Source organism: Gorilla gorilla, chromosome 5, assembly GCF_029281585.2.
Source record: "Gorilla gorilla gorilla isolate KB3781 chromosome 5, NHGRI_mGorGor1-v2.1_pri, whole genome shotgun sequence".
Lineage (NCBI taxonomy): Eukaryota > Metazoa > Chordata > Mammalia > Primates > Hominidae > Gorilla > Gorilla gorilla.
The window spans coordinates 160,405,873-160,426,539 of NC_073229.2; positions in this window are offsets into that span (position 1 = coordinate 160,405,873).

The window sequence follows — 20,667 nt, forward strand, 5'->3', positions numbered from 1 at the left end:
AGAGTAGTGAGAATGAAAGCAAGGTTCGCACTGATGAGGAAAAGTATGTGAGGAGACTTAAAAATATCTATGATTAATTAAAAAAACTTAATTTTTTAAAAGGCCGAGTGTGGTGGCTCAAACCTGTAATCCTAGCAGTTTGGGAGGCCGAGGTGGGAAAATCACTGGAGTCCAAGAGTTCAAGACCAGCCCGGGCAACATGATGAAACCCTGTCTCTATCAAAAAAAAAAGAAAAAAAACTATGATTTTATAAATGTGTTGTGAGAAGGATTTTTATAAAATGCTATTAAACTGTTTGTTGAGTGAATAAAGCAAGCATTGCTTGACTGCCCTTGGGCCTATGTCACTGAGGAAGTGAGCACACACCAGGAAATGTTTGGCAGACTAAGAACAGGACACAATCATTGCCTCCAGGAGCTACTATCTGGTTGAGAGACAAGACATGCAGGATAACATTCAACGAAGACCTCACAGAAGAGAAACGTCTTGCCTTGGTCTAAGTCAAAAAAGATTTCACAGAGGATGGGAGCCTTAGAACTGATTTTGAGAGAGGATCTGTGTTAGTCTGTTCTCACACTGCTAATAAAGACATACCCAAGACTGGGTAATTTAATTTGTAAAATAAAAAGTTTTAATTGACTCACAGTTCCTTATGGCTGAGGAGGCCTCAGGAAATTTACAATCATGGCGGAAGATGAAGGGGAAGCAAACACCTTCTTCACAAGGTAGCGGGAAAGAGAAGTGTAAACAGGAGAAATGCCAGACACTTATAAAACCATCAGATCTCATGAGACTTACTCATTATCACGAGAACAGCTTGGGGGAACCGCCCCTATGGTTCAATTACCTCTACCTGGTCCTGCCCTTGACACGTGGGAATTATGGGGATTACAATTCAAGGTGAGATTTGGTTGGGGACGCAGCCAAATCATATCAACATCTAAATGAGAGTGACAGTGAGTGAGAAGGAAGAAATCTACACTAAAGTGTAGGAGGAAGTAGACTTACCACAAGTAAGGGCAAAAACTTGCCATTGTGTTCACCTGGTGGTGAGGCCATCAACAAGATGAAGCTGAAAGTAATCATAAACAGGACTATAGGGTCAGCTGAAAAGCTACAACAGGTTCAAATACATAGGATCTTGAATGCCTAACTAAAGGCAAAGGGCAAACATCCTCCTGGAGTTGTCAGGACATGAGGGAAGTGGTGTTGACTATGTAATTGGCCCACAAGCCTACTGAAAGATAAAGAAAACAGAAAGCAATCAAAATATTTTTGTTACCATAGTAATACAAGCACTGAAAGGGGAAAATTGGAATGCTCCATCTTCAGGGAGACCTCATTGGATGGAAAGTCTCCACAGCTGGTGGAAGGAGGGGGCCATGGGGTGTGATCCAGCCAGACTGCAAATCTAAGAGTCCAGAACACAGACCAGCATGGCAGAGGATGGGGTAGCACGACAGACGAAATATCCAGGCAGAAGAAATCCTAAATCTCTGTGAGGAAGGTCCATATTGAAGGAACATATTTGTGTAAAAGAGACAATGCATTATCACATAATCAAGAAAATTAGCCTAAGTTGGCCGGGTGTGGTGGCTCACGCCTGTACTCCCAGCACTTTGGGAGGTTGAGGTGGGTGAATCACCTGAGGACAGGAGTTCAAGACCAGCCTGGGCAACATGGCGAAACCCCGTGTCTACTAAAAATACAAAAATTAGCCGGGCATGATGGTGTCACATGCCTGTAATCCCAGCTACTCAGAAGGCTGAGGCAGGAGAATCACTTGAACGGGGAAGGCGGAGGTTGCAGTGAACCAAGATCAAGCCACTGAACTCCACCCAGCCTGGGTGAGAGAGCGAGACTCCATCTCAAAAAAAAAAAAAAAAGAAAAGAAAAGAAAAGAAAATTAGACCAAGTTAGTAATAATGATATTTAGGCAACTATAGAAGTTGCCACATAATAATAAAGGGGGACTTTGATGCCGTATCAGGACAAGATGTAGAGCTGAGCTTTCCTTAAACAACAATGACAGCTTCACCGGGGCAGGATGAGCTGCCAGGGCACCTGGTGAATACAAAAGGCCTGAGAGGTGAAAAGGCAAATCCAGACACTGAGGCTAGAAACTTTAGACAGGTGCCTCCAATCTAATTATGCAGAAAGTTTATTCCAAACTGATAAATAAGTTCATATTTCTTTATGTTTGCTTTTTTCTGTTTGTTTTTCACCTACGTTATTTCACTGGCACCTCAAAATGACCCTGTCATGTAGATGGGGTAGGAATTATTATCCTCATTTTGTGACCAAGGAAACTGGAACTCGACATTAGTAAATCACTTGCCCAAGATCCCACAGAGAGTCAAACATGGAGCTGGGTCTTGAGTTCTTATTTCTAGTTCAGCTCTCCGTCCGCTATAACAGGAGGCCTCTCTGAATTAAGGCTCACCCTAGAGAAATAGAAATTAAGGAAGCGTGTGGAATAAGGAGGCATCCTGGCAAGGCTACAGCTCCAGGCCCTTGTGGGAGAAGACAAGTCAGCAAGCAGCAGATCTATGGGGAACCCTGGAAGAGGATGGCAACCTCGGTCACCAGGTATCCCTTGGGGTGACGGCAAGTGGGCAGGGTCACCAACTCATCCCAGTTTGCCCAGGTCTGTCCCCATTTTCAAATCGGAAGTCCCGTAGCCTGGGAGCTTCATGCTGGTGATCTCAAGCAAACCAACATAGTGGTTGGGAGCCCTGTGTAGGAGCAGAAGCTCTGGAATCAGAAGCAAGGCCCAGCTTTCAGACCACGCTGTCACAGGACAATGCATGCAGCCTTCCGTGTGTCACTTAACTCTCTGAGTTGCAGGATGGAGATGGAGTCTCTGAGTTGCAGTATGGAGATGGAGTTGGTCATTAGCACCTGCCCCTTCTTCACCTCCTGCCATGATTTAGTTGAACTTTTTTTTTTTTTTTTTTTTTTTTTTTGAGGCGGAGTCTCGCTCTGTCACCCAGGCTGGAGTGCAATCTCGGCTCACTGCAAGCTCCGCCTCCTGGGTTCACGCCATTCTCCTGCCTCAGCCTCCCGAGTAGCTGGGACTACAGGCGCCCGCCACCCCGCCCGGCTAATTTTTAGTATTTTTAATAGAGACGGGGTTTCACCGTGTTAGCCAGGATGGTCTCGATCTCCTGACCTCGTGATCCACCCGCCTCGGCCTCCCAAAGTGCTGGGATTACAGGCGTGAGCCACCGCGCCCGGCCTAGTTGAACCTTTTTAAGTTGCCTCATTTTTTAGTCAAAAAGTGTCACATATTTGTATGGTTCTACCTGAAACTTCATACTGCAATTAAGAAGACAAACAAGGCTGCGTTTATGAAAATACTTATAAACAGTAAAGAGCTTATAAATATAAGTTATTATTACCATTATTACCTAAAAGGACCCTTTATTATCAATAGCAAAGTGGACACAGGCTGGAGTGACCATGAGCTTCACTCAGTGGGAAAGCCTTGTTTTGTAATATTTTTAAGACTTCCAGGAAAAATCACTGTTCTTTTATTTTCTCATGTAAAATTTTTTCCTGCCCCAGATTAATGGTCATTCAGATGCCTACCAGATAGACAGCAAACCAAGAAAACCATAGGGTTCTGACATCTGCTTCGCTCTTAAAACAAGAACACATTTCTAAGGTTGCACTGTAGATATGTATCACAATGGGAATAAATACATACATTCATGAAAAGACTAGTGAAACCAAAAGCAAACCACAAAAATGACCCTAGTTAGGACACTGGGAAATATATTGGGAAATGTAATGACCCCTCCATGGAGGCCATGTTAACTTTGTGTTACCCAGAAAAATTTGTGTAAATAATTGATTGGGAAATGTCATGATATTGCCTCTGTCTCACACACATCTCAGAGAGATGCAGAAAAAAGAAGACAGAGCTCCTACCCTCCCATTCCTTATAAAAGAAAAAGGAAAAAACAAAAAGCAAAAGTCCTACAGAAAGGGCACAATCTATCTTCTGAGCCAGACATGAGCTCAGACAGGGAGAGCAATTTAGAGCTGTTGAAATAAACCCCTTTGGCCAAAGACAGCTCTGTGTACCTTCTCTAACTTCACAGAACACTCACAGGCTATCTATAATATGTATACAGCTTCTAGAAAATCTGACTGCTTCAAACACACATGCTGATTTTGTGAAAGTGACATAAACAAAACATACATGGAAAAATCCAGGGCCCCAAGCAAGTAGTCTTGGCAGCCGCACTGTAAGGAGGGTTCAGCTAACATACCAGTCTCCCAAGTGGAGGACAGCATGGACCAGATTCCAGGGGCTCGTTTCTGCTAATTGAATTATATTTACACGACTCGATGCTGATGTGTTAATTTGCAAATAATGCCCTTATAACATGGAAAATGTTCTCCTTGTAACCCTGAAAATTGTCATCGCCTTTAGGGAAAGAAATTTTTCTCAAGCTCAGAAGGAATGGCACACTATTTTTGACACATTCAGCACTCATATAGTAGCTTCGGGAGTTAATATTGCTGCCAAAACCCCTTTAGAACATGGAAAGTGGGGTCTAGAGCCACGGCCTGTTAGTCAGTGAGAAGGGACACCTGCTCCTCCCTCCCACCACTTGTTTGCCAGCCACAGTACATTGGCAAGGTCCTGGCAACTGGACCTTGGCTGTGGGCTCTCCATAGGACAGGGCAGGCAACTGCAATCACCCCATGCCCTAACCCCGCAGACACACACACACACACACACAAACCTGGAACTATGCATATTGTTGCAGTCTTCATAAGAGGCGGTAAAGAACTCCACCTTTAGAGAAAATAAATAGCATAAGTCCAAGGAGGTCTCAAATTCTGGCAGCAAATCAGTGGCAAGTTATACAGGGAAGCAAAGTGAGAACTGACCACAACTGTCAGTTCCATCTGAAACCCACTGATCTGAGGTGCAGGGCCTAAAATGTGAAACTTTCTCAGACCTCATTGAGGTTTTCAGAGAGTCTATCCAGAAGTCCAAGCATACAGTAATGATGATGAAGAAGAGGAGCAAGAGAAAGAGGGGAGAGTAGGTAACCTTTACTAAGCACTTCCCAAGGCATTGTTTAGGAGCTTTGCATGTATTAACTCACAATGACCCTATGCAGTGAGAGCTATTTTTTCCAGTTTCTACATTTAAAAAAAAGTTGAGAACCAAAGGGTTAAATCATTGTCATGGTCCATGAAACCAGGCCAGCTGGGTCCAGAGCCTGAAAATGTTGTATGGTCATTCAAATGCTCCTAGAAGAGTCCCCTCTACTTGAATACCTCGAAGCAGGCAACTCTGCATCCCCAGCCAGCCCTGCCGTTAACCTCATCAGTGTGAATGTGCGCAACTGCACACATTCTAGCCACGGTTGCACCTCTGGGAATTTAAGATACACATGTGCATGTAGGCAGTTATTTGTTGGTGCATGGTTATAGTTTATACAGAAAATAATCCGCGTTTCCATCAGCAGATAACTAGTTAAATTCATTGCCATGTGGCCACACAGGATACTAGTCTATAAAGCTGGCTTCTCCCTTCCACTCCCTGCAACCCTGGAGGCACATGGCTTCATCAGTGGATAGCACTGTGATGGGAAGAAAACTGTGCCCTTTCCTCCAAGTGGAAGCAGGGCACTTGTACTGCAAGCCGTGCAGCCCCATAGCCTCGCAATGAATTACCATGCAGCAGCAATAAAAAAGAAAGTGGTGCGCACACATCCACGCACAGAGTTTGCACAGACCATCTCTGGAAGGACCTGTGGGAAACTGAAGACCGCATTTGCCTCTGAAGAGGAGACCTGGAGAACTGGGGGTGGCAAGGTGTACTTTTTACTTATAAGTCTCTTTGCTATGTTTGCATTTTACATGTATGTGTAAACCAAGCATACCTTTTAAGAAAGACTAAAATTTCAAGTTAAAAATTCCTAGCCTGGGCCACATGACAAAATCCCTTCCCTACAAAAAAATACAAAAAATTACCTGTAGTCCCAGCTGCTTGGGAGGCTGAGATGACAGGACTGCTTGAGCCCAGGAGGTCAGGGAAGCAGCAAGCTGAGATCATATCACTGCACTCCAGCCTGGGCAACAAAGTGAGACCCTGTCTCAAAAAAAATACAAAAAATAAATTTAAGAAAAATTTGAATAAACCAGTGAAAACTAAAATATTCATTAATAATCAGTCACAAGCAAAAAATTAGAAAAGATAAAACAAAAAAACTAAGTGTCCAACAATTTGGGAAATGGAATACAAAAATTAGCTGGGTATGGTGGCATATGCCTGTAATCCCAGCTACTCAGGAGGCTGAGGGAGCAGAATGGCTTAAACCCAAGAGGCGGAGGTTGCAGTGAGCCGAGATTACACCACTGCACTCCAGCCTGGGCGACAGAGCGAGACTCCATCTCAAAAAAAAAAAAAAAAATTGGGGAAATGGATAAGAACATAAGAGGATGTCTTCAGTGCAATATCATGTCATCATTAAAAGTTGGGGAAGCTATGTAGCAACAAGGGAAATGTTTAGATTACAATGTCAGTGAAAGAGCAGAATGCCAAACTGTATGTTCCATGTGATTACAATCACGATAATATGAAGAAAATTGTCTTCTCTTAGCAGCTAGAATAAGTATTTCTTCTAAAGGTGGGGGTAGGGCTGAGTGAGCTGAGATTGTACCACTGCACTCCAGCCTGAGCGACAGAGTAAGACCTTGTCACAAGAAAAAAAAAAAAAAAAAGAGGCAATAAGAAGTAAATATGTTCCAGCTCTAAAAGGCAGTTGGAAATCTTGCAGAAGACAGTGACAGCAAAGCTTAGTGATGAAACCTCCACGTTTATCAGATCCTCAGGGTGCTTAGGTTTTTTCTGCCACCATGTCCAAGCCCCTCGCTCCTGGGATCAGGTAAAAGTGAAAAAGCAGCATGAGCTGCAGGAGAGAGGGATGGATAGGCAGCAGGAGGAGAAAGGAGTTATTTTTTATTTCCTCGTAGGACGGAGTCTCACTCTATCACCCGGGCTGGAGTGCAATGGTGCAATCTTGGCTCACTGCAGCCTCCGCCTCCCAGGTTCTAATGATTCTCTTGCCTCAGCCTCCCGAGTAGCTGGGATTACAGGTGTGTGCCACCACACCAGGCTAATTTTTATATTTTTAGTAGAGACAGGGTATCACCATGTTGGTCAGGCTGGTCTCAAACTCCTGACCTCAGGTGATCCACTCACCTCGGCCTTCCGAAGTGCTGGGATTACAGCTGGGAGCCACCGCCCCCGGCAGGCCGGAAGGAGCATTTTGGAAAACACCTTACCCTACCAATGCATCTCAAATAGAAAACTGATCCTGATGGAGAAAATAAGGCTCAAGAATGGAAATAACAGGTCTTTCTCAATTATATTCGTTCTGTAGAGTATATAACTAGACAGTCATAAGGCTGCTTACCTCAAACAGCACATGTGATAGCTAAGTAGGTAGATAACAAAGAGCATGCAGTATTTTATAAACCACAGTTCAATCCTTTCTCCTCTGCTCTTCTTCCCCACTCCTGTTCCTCCTTCATCCTTCCGCCCACAGAATGTAGGATTCACAGTGAACCACTGAGCCTCTAGCCTGATACTTGAACAGATCACAACTTTCCACATCACTTACGCCTCCTAAGCCTCAGAATCTCCATGAATAAGATGGGAACAATACCAATATTCAGCTTTTGAGGTTATCCTGAGCATTAAATGAGATCATGGATGTGAAAGGCCGCTGGGATTTTAAAGCATTCTATAACATTATTTTATCAGGGGCAAAAAAGCTTATCCTGTTTCAGAAAATGCAGAAAAATATCCCCAAGAAATACGATGGCTAAAATACACAATTTTGGGATACCACATAATTTTATAACATTAGAAATTCAAATGTTAATAAACTTAAAACTATATATTACCATCTTGTTTTTATTTTATTCCCATATGTACTTATAAATAGAATCTAACTTAAAGAAAAATAGGCTAATTTGACTCCTCTTTTACTTTAATTAAGGCCTCTTAAAAGTAATAAATAAATAAATAAATAAAATATCTTTAAAAGAGAGGTTGTTGCTTTAAAAAAGGGACGATGTTATTTTCTTGAAGTCACCTTTCAAAATGCAGCAACAAAGTAGGCTTCAAATTAAATTGAGTGGAAAACTCAGCGATAGCTTCCTAAAAATTCCATGCAGCTTAATCAGAATATTTCCCTTTTTTTTTTTATTTTTCTAGGTAAAAATATTCTTTTTTTTTTTTTTTTAGACCCAGGTTGGAGTACAGTGGTGGGATCTCAGCTCACTACAACCTCCACCTCCTGGGTTCAAGCAATTCTCCTCCTTCAGCCTCCCGAGTAACTGGGATTGCAGGCACCTGCCACCACGCCCGGCTAATTTTTGTATTTTTAGTAGAGACGGGGTTTCACCATGTTGGCCAGGCTGGTCTCGAACTCCTGACCTCAGGTGATCCACCCACCTCGGCCTCCCAAAGTGCTGGGATTACAGTCGTGAGCCACTGTGCCCAGCAAAAATATTCTTTCTAAGTTTACCTTTCTTTTCCATCATATTGAATATAGGCATATTCATGATATTGGTAAACTGCTGTGCATTATCTTCACTATTATTACTATAAATAAATTGGTGTTAATCAATTGTAAGTGAATATTCTAAATGAAATTCAATATCTAAACCAGGTCACAGAGCCATGAGGTCATGGCCAAATCCCCTCTGGTAGTGGTCCACAGTCGTAATCCCAATCATTCTGCCCATCTCCTCTACCCAGCACATATTTAGAGCTGTTGGACAGAAAGGACCTCCAAGGGAGGCCATGGCAGGGAGCTCATGGCCTTACAATGCATACAACTCCAGGCTGAACAGCTCCTGGTTTTAGAAGGCCCTCTTGACTCTGAGCCTCTATCTACCATCCTTTGACTTCCAGCCATGAACCTAGAGCTTCCATCTTGAGCAACACATAAAATCAGTCCCCCTCCATGTGAAGAGAACTACCACGTTCCCCATCAGTATCCTCTTCCAAATTAAATACATCAAATTGCATTAACTCCTCCTTATAAAACACGATATCCTGACTCCTTCGCCATCCTGGTGAAACTTCTCTGGATACAAACTTCTCTGCGTCTTCCCAAATGGATATACTATTCCAAACATCCTCTAAATTATTCTGTGTACAATGGAATTCACTCCTGTTATGAATGAATATTACCTATATAATTGTAACATAAATTTGCATGCATTGTATTGTTTGCTTGTTTTGAGAAGAGGTGTTTGTTTTGGAATCTTTATCTCATTCCAGGCTTATGTTGAGCTTGGTGCCTTATAGTTGGAATTAGCATGATTATATGAATAAATTTGTCTTTAAAATGTTCAGGAAATATCTTAACATTTTTACTTAAATTCAGCATTCTTACATTCCTCAAGGTCAAAGAGAAAAGAACTACATAGGTCTTAATACTAAGTATTTTCAGAAAGGATGCCACAAATCTCTACGAAGAGTAAGGGACTTCTGAAAAATGCTGCGTAGTCAAAGTAAAGATTATTTTTCATCTTCAAAATATATACTAGCTAAGTGTCTTGAAGGGGGACATTATAAGAAAATAGACTGACTAGGTCCTGTACCAACTGGTGATATCTCAAATAAGAAAGGTTTTAGCAAAACATGTGATAATCATAAGCTAATCTAAGCAAGAGATGCAGTTGGGGTGAGCTTTAAAAGTGTTTTATTCTCTCTCTAGCATGGTACCTGGAAGACAGTAAGCATTTTGGAATCAGGCCTTGTTTCAATGCCAGAGACACACCTGTGAATAAAGCAGACACAATTCCCTATCTACACACAGTTTACACCTGCACACATAAGTATGTATATGGTGATGGTAAGCGTCTGTCTTATTCCATTCTCACACTGCTATAAGGACATACCTGAGACTGGGTAATTTATAAAGGGAAGAGGTTTAATTGACTCACTGTTCTGCATGGCTGGGAGGCCTCAGGAAACTTACAATCATGGCGGAAGGGGAAGTAAACACTTCCTTCTTCACAGGGTGGCAGGAGAGAAGTGACAGCAAAGGGGAGAAAAAGCCCCCTATAAAATCATCAGATCTTGTGAGAATTCATTCATTATCATGAGAACAGCATGAGGGTAACCACCCCATGATTCAATTACCTCCCACCAGGTCCCTCCCATGACATGTGGGCATTATGGGAACTATAATTCAAGATGAGATTTGGATGGGGATACAGCCAAACCAGATCAGTGTCAATGAATTCATAAAACCAAAATTCAGAAATTCATGTTCCCCCTCATTTTCCATCAAAGAGAACAAACCTAGACTAGGCATGGTGGCTCCCACCTCTAATCCCAGCACTTTGGGAGGCTGAGATGGGAGGATCACTTGAGGCTAGGAATTTGAGACCAGCCTGGTCAGAAGAGCAAGACCTGTCTCTACAAAAATAATAAATTAGCCAGGCATAGTGGTGCACACCTGTAGTCCCAGCTACTCAGAAGGCTAAGGCAGGAGGATTGGCTGAGTCCTGGAGTTCAAGGCTGCAATGAGACATGATTGTACCACTGCACTCCAGCCTGAGTGACAGAGCAAGACCCTCTCTCTAAAAAAAAAAAAAAAAAGTATAATTATACTTTTTTTCAGGCACAATTCTGAAATAGAAATGTTTCATGGTTCATTGTCTTGAGGGATCATTGATGTTCTATGAATTAATTGGGCAAGAGAAAATATTTCAGGCTTCAAAATAAAATAAAGAATAAACATGACATCTTGGATTTGTTTACTTTACAAAATAAGGTCAACATACTTAGTCATTTGTGCAGCTACCATAAAGGAGCCTAGGTAAGTAATGTATCTTTTAAAAATACACACATTTTTTATTCTCTAAGTATTTAGTCATAGGGTTTTTTCCTAAAGTCTGCATTGTATAAAGAAGGAAATTGAGGCCAAAAGACATTAAAAGACTTGGCTAATGTGACTCAGTAAATGAGGGTCATTGCAGGGGCTAGCTCTCCAGTCTCCCATGCTCAGTATGCTCTTTCTACTCACTCCAACTTCTACCTGTGACTTCAGACAGAGGAAAAAGAGATGAGCAACTCTAATAAAATGCACAGATCATTCTTTTTTAATTTAATTTAATTTTTATTTTTCCATAAGTTATTGGGGTACAGGTAGTATCTGGTTACATGAGTAAGTTATTTAATGGTGATTTGTGAGATTTTGGTGCACCCATCTCCTGAGCAGCATACACTGCACCATATTTGTAGTCTTTTAACCCTCGCCTCCTTCCCACTCTTTTCCCCAAGTCCGCAAAGTCCATTGTATCATGCTTATGCCTTTGAGTCTTCATAGCTTAGCTCCCACATATCAGTGAGAATATATGCTGCTTGGTTTTCCATTCCTGAGTTACATCACTTAGAATAATAGTCCTCAATCTCATCCAGGTCACTGCAAATGCTGTTAATTCATTCCTTTTTATGGCTGCATAGTGTTCCATATATATATATATATGGTTATACATATATATATGTGATATGATTATCACATATATACAAATATATATGTATATATCATGGTGTCTTTATCCACTTGTTGATTGATGGGCATTTGGATTGTCCCACAATTTTGCAATTGTGAATTGTGCTGCTATAAACATGTGTGTGCAAGTATCTTTTTCGAATAATGACTTCTTTTTCTCTGGCTAGATATCCAGTAGTGGGATTGTTGTATCAAATGGTAGTTCTACTTTTAGTTCTTCAAGGAATCTTCACAATGCTTTCCACAGTGGCTGTACTAGTTTACATTTCGACCAGCAGTGTAGAAGTGTTTCCTGTTCACCACATCCATGCCAACATCTATTGTTTTTTGATTTTTTGATTATGGTCATTCTTGCAGGAGTAGGGTGGTATCGCATTGTGGTTTTGATTTGCATTTCCCTGACCATTAGTGATGTTGAGCATTTTTTCAAATGTTTCTTGGCCATTTGTATATCTTCTTTTGAGAATTGTCTATTCATGTCCTTAGCCCACTTTTGGATGGGATCGTTTGGTTTTGTCTTACTGATTTGTTTGAGTTTGTTGTAGATTTGCACAGATCATTTTAATATGTTTTTCTAAAACTCTAGATCTGAAATCAGGTGGAAAGAAACAAAAGTTGGAATTCTTACAGAAAAAACTTGCCCTAAGCACTATGAATCTAGTGCTCAACACAGCATGTGGTAGATTAAATGGTCAAAGATCAGCAGAATTCAACAAAATGTTTTCATTCATTTCAAACTGATTATCACCAGTATTAACAATTTAGGCAGACAGATTCCTGATGGCAGGCATGTGCCATTAATGAAAGAGAAATTAACATCAGTGATATTTTACCTTCCATCTGCTTTTTTAGTGACTGAATTTGATCATAATATTCAGTTCAAGTAGAAAATAACAGATGGGTATAAAAGTCCCACGTACATTACTTCTTGAAGAATATAGGAAAACACATGTATTTTTTACACACTACTTCAATGGCTTTTGTCAAAACTAACCTGCTTTTAACTTAAATAGTCAAAAATATTTTCATCTTTCTTCAAATTTTACTCTATCATCTGTTAAAACTAACTTTGAATCTTGGATCCAAACACCTATCCAGGCAATATCGGTCACAACATATGTTGATTATTTTAAAGTCTTATGACGGATTTACTGACAACACTCTTACCAGGAATTCTGAAAAATGAGTAAATTCTTTAAAATGAGTTGTATTAGTTCTCACACTGCTAATAAAGACACACCCAACACTGAGTAATTTATAAAGAAAAAGAGTTTTAATGATAAAGAGGATATCACCACTGATCCCACAGAAATACAAACTACCATCAGAGAATATTATAAACACCTCTACACAAATAAACTAGAAAATCTAGAAGAGATGGATAAATTCCTGGACACATACACTCCCAAGACTAAACCAGGAAGAAGTCGAGTCCCTAAATAGACCAATAACAAGTTCTGAAATTGAGGTAGTAATTAATAGCCTACCAACCAAAAAAAGCCCATGACCACAGCCAAATTCTACCAGAGGCACAAAGAAGAGACAATACCATTCCTTCTGAAACTATTCCAAACAATTGAAAAGAAGGGACTCCTCCCTAACTCATTTTATGAGGTCAGCGTCATCCTGATATCAAAACCTGGCAGAGACACACACACACACACACACACACACACAAAGAAAACTTCAGACCAATATCCCTGATAAACACTGATGCAAAAATCCTCAATAAAACACTGACAAACCAAATCCAGCAGCACATCAAAAAACTTATCCACCATGATCAAGCTGGCTTCATCCCTGGGATGCAAGGCTGGTTCAACATACACAAATCAATAAATGTAATCCATCACATAAAAAGAACCGAAGACAAAAACCACATGATTATCTCAATAGATGCAGAAAAGGCCTTTGATAAACTTCAACATCCCTTCATGTTAAAAACCCTCAATAAACTAGGTATTGATGGAACATATATCAAAATAATAAGAGCTATGTATGACAAACCCACAGCCAATATCACATTGAATGGGCAAAAGCAGGAAGCTTTCCCTGTGAAAACCAGTACAAAACAAGGATGCCCTCTCTCACCACTCCTATTCAACATAGTGTTGGAAGTTCTGCCCAGGGCAGTCAGGCAAGAGAAAGAAATAAAGTGTACTCAGATAAGAAGAGAGGAAGTCAGGCTGGGCACGTTGGCTCATGCCTGTAATCTCAGCACTTTGGGAGGCCGTGGCAGGAGGATCACGAGGTCAGGAGTTCAAGAACAGCCTGACCAAGATGGTGAAACCCTGTCTCTACCTAAAATACAAAAAAATTAGCCAGCCATGGTGGCAGGCACCTGTAATCCCAGCTACTCAAGAGGCTGAGGCAGAGAATTGCTTGAACCCAGGAGGCAGAGATTGCAGTGAGCCGAGATCACGCCACTGCACTCCAGCCTGGGCAACAGAGTGAGACTCCATCCCAAAAAAAAAAAAGATGAAATCAAATTGTCTCTGTTTGCAGACAACATTATTTTATATTTAGAAAACCCCCTCATCTCAGCCCAAAAACTCCTTAAGCTGATAAGCAACTTCAGCAAAGCCTCAGGATACAAAATCAATGTCCAAAACTCACAAGCATTTCTTTACACCAACAATAAGCAAGCAGAGAGCCAAATTATGAATGAACTCCCATTCACGATTGCTATAAAGAGAATAAAATACCAAGGAATACAGCTACAAGGGATGTGAAGGACCTCTTCCAGGTCCTCTCTTATTTCCAAACCACTGCTCAAGGAAATAAGAGAGGACACAAATGGAAAAAATTCTATCCTCACGGATAGGAAGAATCAATATTGTGAAAATGGCCATACTGCCCGAAGTAATTTATAGATTTAATGCTATTCCCATCAAACTACCATTGACATTCTTCACAGAATTAGAAAAACCTACTTTAGGCTAGGCATGGTAGCTCACGCCTGTAATCCCAGCAATTTGGGAGGCCGAGGCAGGTGGATAACCTGAAGTCGGGAGTTCCAGACCAGCCTGACCAACATGGAGAAATCCAATCTCTACTAAAAATACAAAATTAGCCAGGCGTGGTGGCACATGCCTGTAATCCCAGTAACTCGGGAGGCTGAGGCAGGAGAATTGCTTGAACCCAGGAGGTGGAGGTTGAGGTGAGCCAAGATCGCACCACTGCACCACTCTAGCTTGGGCAACAAGGGCGAAACTCCATCTCAAAAAAACAAAAAACAAACAAACAATCAAAAAAACTACTTTAAATTTCATATGGAATCAAAGAAGATCCTGTATACCCAAGACAATCCTAAGCAAAAAGAACAAAGCTAGAGGCATCACACTACCTGCCTTCAAAGTATACAAGGCTACAGTAACCAAAACAGCATGGTACTCGTCCCAAAAACAGACATATAGACCAATGGAACAGAACAGAGGCCTCAGAAATAACTCCACACATCTCCAACCATCTGATCTTTGACAAACTTGATAAAAACAAGCAATGGGGAAAGGATTCCCTATTCAATAAATGATGCTGGGAAAACTGGTTAGCCATATGAAGAAAACTGAAACTGGACCCCTTCCTTACACCTTATACAAAAATTAACTCAAGATGGATTAAAGACTTAAATGTAAAACCCAAAACCATAAAAACCCTAGAAGAAAACCTAGGCAATGCCATTCAGGACATAGGCATGGGCAAAGACTTCATGACTAAAACGCTGAAAGCAATTGCAACAAAAGCCAAAACTGACAAACAGTTTCTAATTAAACTGAAGAGCTTCTGCAGAGCAAAAGAAACTATCATCAGAATGAACAGGCAACCTACAGAATGGGAGAAAACTTTTGCAATCTACCCATCAGACAAAGGTCTAATAGTCAGAATTTATAAGGAACTTAAACAAATTTACAAGAAAAAAATCAAACAACCCCATCAAAAAGTGGGCAAAGGATATGAACAGACACTTCTCAAAAGAAGACATTTACACAGCCAACAAACATATGAAAGAAAGCTCAACATTACTGATCATTAGAGAAATGCAAATCAAAACCACAATGAAATAACAATCTCACGCAAGCCAGCATGGTGATTATTAAAAAGTCAAGAAACAGATGCTGGCAAGGCTGTGGAGAAACAGGAATGCTTTTACACTGTTGGTGGGAATGTAAATTAGTTCAACCATTGTGGAAGACAGTACAGTGATTCCTCAAGGATCTAGAACCAGAAATACCATTTGACTCAGCAATCTCATTACTGAGTATATACCCAAAGGAATATAAATCATTCTACTATAAAAACACATGCACATGTATGTTTATTGCAGCACTATTTACAATAGCAAAGTCACGGAACCAACCCAAATGTCCATCAATGATGGACTGAATAAAGAAAATGTGGTCCATATACACCATGGAATACTATGCAGCCATAAAAAGGAATAAGATCATGTCATTTGCAGGAGCTTGGAAGAAGCTGGAAGTCATCATCCTCAGCAAACTAACACAGGAACAGAAATCCAAACACCACATATTCTCACTCGTAAGTGGGAATTGAGCAATGAGAGCACATGGACACAGGTAGGAGAACAACACACACCAGGGCCTGTTGCGGGATGGGGAAAAAGAAGAGGGAACTTAAAGGATGGGTCAATAGGTGCAGCAAACCACCATGGCACACATATACCTATGTGACAAACCTGCACTTTCTGCACATATATCCCGGAACTTAAAGTAAAATAAAATAGATAAATAAATAAATAAAATTAGATTAAATTTTAAAATAGAAGAGGTTTAATGGACTCACAGTTCCACATGGCTCGGGAGGCCTCACAATCATGGTGGAAGCCAAAGGAGGAGCAAAGGCATGTCTTATATTGGTGGCAGGCAAGAGAGTAGGTGCAGGGAAACTGCCCTTTATAAAACCAGCAGATCACATGAGACTTACTCACTGTCACAAGAACAGCACGGGAAAACCCCACCCCCATGACTCAATTACCTCTCACCAGGTTCCCCCCCACGACACTTGGGGATCCAGCAGACACCACCACCACTTCATCCCACTTCAAATGTGGTCTCCCATGCTCGAGAAGCAGTACTCACCTTCTGGTCTGCAAAGCGCCATCCTGGCATAATTTGCCTTGGCATTTGTCTTTTAAACGAGTATTTTAAACGATCTTTTAAATGAATATAATATCTTTGGAAGCCCTTATTTGCATGTATTAGTTATGATATACCTAATAAACATTCCACCATTCTAATTTACCAATCTTTACCAGTTATAAAAGCAGAAACTATAATCATGTCTTTCAAAATAAGCTTTGGGCTGTTTTGTAGCAGTGAAATCGATAGTTGTACTTAACCTAAAGAACCTGTGAGAATCCCACTGCAGTGTTGAAGTTTAACAATTAAGCAATACTATCCCTGGCTTTCATCAATGAATTTCACAAAATATGTTATTTGCTGGGAAAACAGTTGAATCGGCCTGATGACGTGAATAATCTCAGGCCTGTCAAGGATATAGCTGTATTATAATTCCTTAGTGTCCTTAAATGTAAGCTACTTTTGCAATTAATACTAAATCTAACCTCGCTTTTTCCGTAATTTCTATAATTTCATCTGAACGTGGTAACAGGTTAGCAGGGGGCCATCAGCCTGGGCGCTCTCGGTGTTATACTGTCCTCTCGTGGTAAATGTGGAGAACTGCAGCCTGACGGCTTTTTTCTCTTTCAGTTTCCTGTTCCATTATTTTGCCGTGCTATGCATATCCTTGTAAACTGCCTTAAATTCTTTCTAGGATACAGCAAAATCTAAAATAAATAGATAAACAAATGTATAAGATGAGAACTGTTGACTAGGAGCTTAAAACGTGGGTTGGAAAACCCATCTGCTTGGGTTCAAATCCCAGCTCTTAAAGCCCAGCACAGTGGCACGCACCTGTAGTCCCAGCTTCTTGGAAGGTTGAGGCAGAAGAATGGCTCAGGTTCAGGGGAAAAATAAAAAATGAAAATTCCAGCTCTGCCACTTAATCAGCTGTGAGAACCTGGGTTATCTACTGGGGTGGAGATCGTCTCTCTCTATGCCTAGCTCCTCATCTGTAGAATGAAGATAACAATAGCCTACATTGCACAGTGCTGATATACCTCCATGGCAAGCACTAGGAACAGAACTGCTACTCCTTCTCAAAAACAAACAAAAAACAAAAAACCAAAGTGAGAGCTTTATCACCTAAAAGGTCAATTACAGCTTATTCTTAAATACAGTGGAACAGAAGTTTTCTGGGACCTACAGACCACTTCCCCACTGTGTCCAAATTGGACACAGAGTGCAGAAAACTGAAATTGCAACCCAGCTGAGCTGTGATTGTGTCTTTTTTCACTGGAAGAAGTAAATCATAGAATGTTAGTGTTGTACATTGGACTTTGGAGCACATTCCGTTTGGCCTCCTCATTTTACAGTTGAGGAGTTTGAGGCCCAGAGAAGTGATAACTCAGTTCTCCTGATGCATTTCCATGATGCGATCACTGCTTCATGCTCTGAGTCCTTGTAAACACAGGAATTTCCATGAAGAGGAAAGGGCAAAGCTGTGATCAACCAGCCATAGGTTTCCCAGCCCTAGTTTTCCCCATGCAGCAGCAGAAGTCACCGTGGAATGATCCACGAGCAAGGCCACAGGCACAGACACTTGGGGAGCTGACAGGAATAGATCTTTAGAGACAGGAAGGCTTTCCTACCCAACCCCACCATCAATTTTTTAAAAGCAAGCATTTCCCACAAGGTAAATATAAGAACTAGTCTGGTCAAAGGATAACAAGGCAGTAGGTACTGGAAATTCCGGACAATTTGTACTACTCAAGCTAACTGCCATCCAAGACAGGCTCTGGAACTTAAGGCAAAGCTATTATGTCTGGCTCTGCCACAATTTTAGAATCCGCGTCCTCTGTAGTGGACTGTGATGCACCACCATGTTCTGTCCTCAACAGAGGTTGTCCTCTGACAACCCTCTCTGAAAACTGCCCTCAGCTCAAGAAAGTTGCTTTGTTCAAGGTCAAGCCCCCCAGTACTTAGTCAACGAGAAAGTGTAGAGACTCAGCACTCCCAGAGCGATGGGGGACCACTCCAGAGCCCCTGGGGTTCTGCTGAGGCCCTGCTGAGATTGCATCACAGCCCAGCTGCCCCCTCACCTGAGTATTATCCTGAGGACACGCCCAGAGAGATGTCCCGCACGTTCATCTCTACTCAGAGCCTGTTTGCCAGAGAAACCAAATCAACAGCCCTTTTCTGATATAAAATCTCACACGTCACTCTTCTTGACCTGTTCGGGTTTTGTGGGGTTTTTTGTTTGGTTGGTTGGTTTTTTTGAGGGGAAGAGGATCAATTTAAAATAAATCCATTGTATACTTAGCCTCTCCAATCTGAGAAAATAGTGTGCTTTATATCTGGCAAAACCTGTTTAAAATGCTGTTTCCCGATTGCTACCATCTAAATTATCCTCCGTGTAAATGGCTGTTTCTCCCCAAACCGAATTCCAATGGATGGAACGTTTCTGTTCCCCCAAAATTCACACGTTGAAATCCTAACTCCCAAGGTGATTGTATTTAGGAGGTGAGGCTTTTGGGAGATGATTAGGTCAAGAGGGCGGAGTCCTCGTGATTGTGATTAGTGCCCTTGTAAAAAAACCCCAGAGAGCTCTCTCACCCCTTCAGCCACGTGAAGACACAGCAAGAAGATGGCTGGGCCTTCTATGAACCAGGAAGCAGGCCCACCCCAGACACCAAATCTGCCAGCACCTTGATCTTGGGCTTCCCAGCCTCCAGAACTGTGAGAAATAAATTTCTGTTGTTTATAAGCCCCTCTGTTTATGGTATTTTGTTATAGGAACCTTAATGGACTGTTGGAAATTTTTATTTAGATTTCATAATTAAAACACAAATACATAGTCATTGTAAAAGTGTGACCTTTTGATCCCCCCATCCCCAGGGGGCCCATGCCACTGTTTCCAATCTGGGTCCTCTCCAGATTTTGATACACACTCCTAGGTAGTCACCTCTCCTCTCCCTGCTTTGAAAACCACTATCATCTGCATATCAACCAGTCAAGATTTTGAACATTAACTTCTTGCAGTCTATATTATAAAACCCTTTTTAAAATTTTTCCAAATATAAAATACTATTAGAATGCTTTGTGAAACATCCTTGCTCAAACACCTTAGTTTGAGGGCACTAACTAACACCCAGTTTGGAGGGAAATGAAACCCACTCAAAGGCATTTGAGGAAGTGGGAGAAGGGACTCCTCCAGGGCAAGTGAGAGAAGTGTTTCAGAGTCAGGAAAAGAAGCTGTTAACATAACTTGCAAGAGAAAGCTGCAGCATTTACAGTAATTTCATCGAATTTTAAAGTAATCAAATCTGGATTTTATAACATTTGGCATGAGGTCATTTATGTATAGGCTCATGAGGAAGGCCTAAACTGAATCCCCAATCCTCAAGAATTCTAAAGTGAACACAGCAGTTACCGGGAGCCCAAAATTAGGCCGCTGCAGATTTTAGGGCATATGGTCATGTCCTCCCAGATACCAGGAGTTATACTTCAAAACACAGGGAAGCATAAAGTCAACTCAATTCTAATGCATCACTGGTGTTGAAATGTGCTTTGGGAAGGCAGGAAATCCATTCTAACGAAGAGCAAAAAAGCCCACCAAAAGCCAACTTGGGGTTTGTCAAGAAATAATATACTTCACTTGGCAGAGGATAGTATCTTCCAAAGATTCCTGCTGGTTGTTGAAGGATTGTTGATTACACATTTTTGAACAAGGAAACTATAACACTGAAAATGCAAGCCTACCTACTTGGGAAATAAAAAAAGTTATCTCAAGAGAAAACAAACTCTTATTACAAGGATAATGAGAAAAGTCAGGGTGGGGAAAACGTTTAAGAGGGGCAGGAACAACAGCAAGAACAAAAACTATTGGTAGCTAGATAAGAAATGTCAAAAACAATCACAGGCTGGGTGCAGTGGCTCATGCCAGTAATCCCACCACTTTGGGAGGCTGAAGCGGGTGGATCACTTAAACCCAGGAATTTGAGACTAGCCTGGGCAA